This window comes from Sciurus carolinensis, unplaced genomic scaffold (assembly GCF_902686445.1).
Source record: "Sciurus carolinensis unplaced genomic scaffold, mSciCar1.2, whole genome shotgun sequence".
Taxonomy (NCBI): Eukaryota; Metazoa; Chordata; class Mammalia; order Rodentia; family Sciuridae; genus Sciurus; species Sciurus carolinensis.
The window spans coordinates 764054-767998 of record NW_025920193.1 but is presented as its reverse complement, the minus strand read 5'-3'; positions in this window follow the sequence as shown (position 1 = coordinate 767998).

The following is a 3945-nucleotide window of genomic DNA, read 5'->3' as shown; positions in this document are numbered from 1 at the left end:
TATTCAACTTAGTACTTACAAACCTCGCTGGAAAAATTAAACAAAAGAAACAAAGGAAAGTGATATTGATACCGCTCTTTACCGGTGACGAGTCCTGCTTCCTCAGGTGTTGAAGTATAACACCGGAGAAGCACACCGAGGCAAATGTAGAGTGGAAAATGCAGCTTTATTAAAGAAAAGTAAAAGCAGACTTCTCCCGGGTGGAAGAAGGGGACCCAAAGGCGGAATCCATGGGATGAGCAAATCTCGTCCTTTTTATGGGTTTTATTCTCCCATTCTTTCTTCCTTATCTCTTCCCTTCCTGCCTACATGATTAAGCCTGGCTTTGCAGGTGAGATGTAAAAAGTGAAAAGCAGATGGGGCAGGGGGAGGGTCAAAGTGATTCAGACAGGCAAGGGCCCAGGGGGCATTAATTAGCACCTTCCTGCCTGTAGTCTCTGACAAGGGCAGGTAAATTTGGTTATCAATGGGTTCTGCAGGTCCATGACATTCCATTCTCCCATGGCAGTCTCCAACTTCCAGAGGTAGATGACTTTATGGCCTCCATTTTCTTGATCTGACCCGATTTCCTATTTCTACACTAACTGCCTGCCCCCAATTCTGGCTTCAATATGAATAGGAAAAGAAGATCTTAAATTATCTCTTTCTGCCAAAGACATGATTCTATATTTAGAAGACCCAAAAACTCCACCAGAAGGCTTCTGGAATTTATTAACAGATTATGCAGCTTAACAGGATAAAAATTACTACACATTAACCAATTGTGTTCCTCTATAAATCAGCTGAAATAAAATTAGGAAACTCTCCCATTTATAATAAGCTCAAAAAATGCTCAGGTATCAATATAACAAAAGAGGTGAATGACCTCTACATTGAAAATTACAGAACATTAAAAAAAGTAATTGAAGATGACCTTAGAAGAGTGAAAGATCTCCCATATTCTTGGATAGGCAGAATTAATATGTCAAAATGGCCATACTACCAAATGCATTAAAGAGTTTTATCTCAATTTCTATAAAAATTCCACAGATTTTCTTCATAGATATAGAAAATTCAATCATGAAATTTATTTGGAGAAACAATCCTTTATTAGAACAGTGAAGCAACTGGCAGGAGAATATTATGTCTCAAGTTATACTACAGAGTTATAGTAACAAAAACAGTAAGCTAGGCACCAAAACAGACATGAAGACAAACAGGACAGAAAACACAGAAACAAACCTACATATATGTAGTTAACTCATTCTAGAAAAAAGGTGCCACAAACACATAACATTTCAGCACATCGTACTGGGTAAACTGGAAATCCATGCAGAGTAATATTTATCCCCTATCCTTCAGTCTGCACAAAATTCAACTCATTTTAGGTCAAGGACTTAGATATTAGAAGAGACTGTTTACCTCATAGAAAAAAATAGAGGACAAATTGTCCACCATTTTAGCATAGGAACTGACATTCTCAACAAGATTTCTAAATCACAAAAGGTAAAATCAAGAATCAATAAATGCATGACATCAAACAAATATTACTCACAGAAAAGAAAATGATAATGTAAACAGAATGCCTACAGAATGAGAGAAATATTTGCCACCTACACTTCAGGTAGAGCATTAAATTCTAGGATATATAAAGAACTCAAAAAATTTAGCAGGCACTTCACAAAAGAAATACAAATTGTCAATAAATATATGAAAAAATGTTCAATATCTCTTCCATTTACAGAAATGCAAATCAAAACTACAATGAGATTACCTCCCACTCCAGTCAGAATACAAATATCAAGAATACAGTTAATAATGGTGACAATGTGGGAGATAATGCTCACTCATACATTGCTGGTGGTACTGCAAATTGGTGCAACCACCCTGGAAAGCAGCATGGAGATTCTTCAAGAAACTTAGAATAAAGCGATGATTTGACCCAGTTATCCCACTCCTTAGTATATATACAAAGGATTTAAAATTAGTATACTAGAGTGATGCAGCCACATCAATTCTTATAGGAGCTCACTTTGAAGAGCATAGCTATGGAACCACATTATGTGCCCCTTGAAAGATGAATGGATAAAGAAAATGTGGTATATATAAACAATAAAACATTACTCTGTCATAAAGAAGAATTAAATTATGGAATTTGCCAGTAAATAAGTGGAACTAGGGACTATCATTCTAAGTGAAATATGCCAGACTCAAAAAACCAAAGGTCAAACATTCTCTGATATGTGGCTGCTAACACATAATAAGTGGTGGGAAGGGAAAAACAAGTTTATTGTATTAGACAAAGGGGAATGAAGGAAGGGAAGTGGCATGGGGATAGGACATTCATATGAATTGGACATAACTTTCCTATGTTCATCTATGAATACACAACCAGTGAACTTCCACATCACATTCAACCACAAGAACGGGATGCTAATTAGAATAAACTATATTCCATGCATCTATAATATCTCAAAATACAGTGTGTATGTATATATATATATATATATATATATATATATATATATATCCACACACATATATATCGCACGTTTTCTTTATCCATTCATCTGTTGAAGGGAATCTAGGTTCATTCCATAATTTTAGCTATTGTGAATTGGGCTATAATAAACATTAACATGGATGTGTCACTGCAGTACATTGATTTTAAGTCTTTTGTGTATAAATCAAGAAGTGGAATAACTGGTTCAATTACAAGTTTTCTGAAGTATCTCCATACTACTTTCCATATTGGTTGCACAAATTTGCATTCCCACCAGCAATAAATGAGTGTACATTTCCCCCCACATCCTTACCAACATTTATTGTTGCTTGTATTATTGATAATGGCCATTCTGATTGGAGTGAGATGAAAACTTAATTTTTTGATTTGCATTTCTCTAATTGCTAGAGATATTGAACATTTCTCATGTACTTGTTGATCAATTGTATATCTTTTTCTGTGAGGTGTCAGTTCAGTTCCTTAGCACATTTATTGATTGGATTATTCATTTCTGTGTGTGTGTGTGTGTGTGTGTGTGTATGTTAATTTTTTGAGTTATTTATATATCCTAGAAATTGATGCTTTATCTGAGATGCATGTGGTAAAGAATTTCTTCCAATCTGTAAGCACTCTCTTCACATTATTGGATTTTGTCTTGGGCTGAAAAGAAGCTTTTAGTTTAATTCCATCTTATGTATTGATTCTTTTCTTAAAAATTATTTATTCATTTATTTATTTATCTTTTAAAGTAACAAATGGGATACATGTTGTTTCTCTGTACATGAAGTCAAGGCATAACATTTGTGTAATCATAAATTTATATAGGGTAATGTTGTTTGATTCATTCTGTTATTTTTTTCCTTCCCCCCACCCCTCATACCCCTCTTTTCTGTCTATGCAATCCTTTCTTTCTCCATTCTTGCTCCCCTCCCACCCCCCATTATGTGTCATCAACCGCTTATCAGTGAGTCATTTGTCTTTTGGATTTTTGAGATTGGCTTATCTCACTTAGCATGATAGTCTCCAATTTTATCCATTTGCCTGGAAATGTCATAATTTTATTGTTCCTTATAGCTGAGTAATATTCCATTGTATATATATACCACAGTTTCTTTATCCATTCAATTGAAGGACATCTAGGTTGGTTCCAGAGTTTGGCTATAGTGAATTGAGCAGCTATGAACATTGGTGTGGCTGTATCTCTGTAGTATGCTGATTTTAACTCCTTTGGTTATAGGCCAAGGAGTGGGATAGCTGGGTCAAATGGTAGGTCCATTCCAAGTTTTCTAAGGAATCTCCATACTGCTTTCCAGAGTGGCTGCACTAATTTGCAACCCCACCCCCAGTGTATGAGTGTACCTTTCACCCCACATCCTCCCCAACACCTGCTGTTGCTTGTATTCTTGATTATCGCCATTCTAATTGGGGTGAGATGGAATCTTAGGGTGGTTTTGATTTGCATT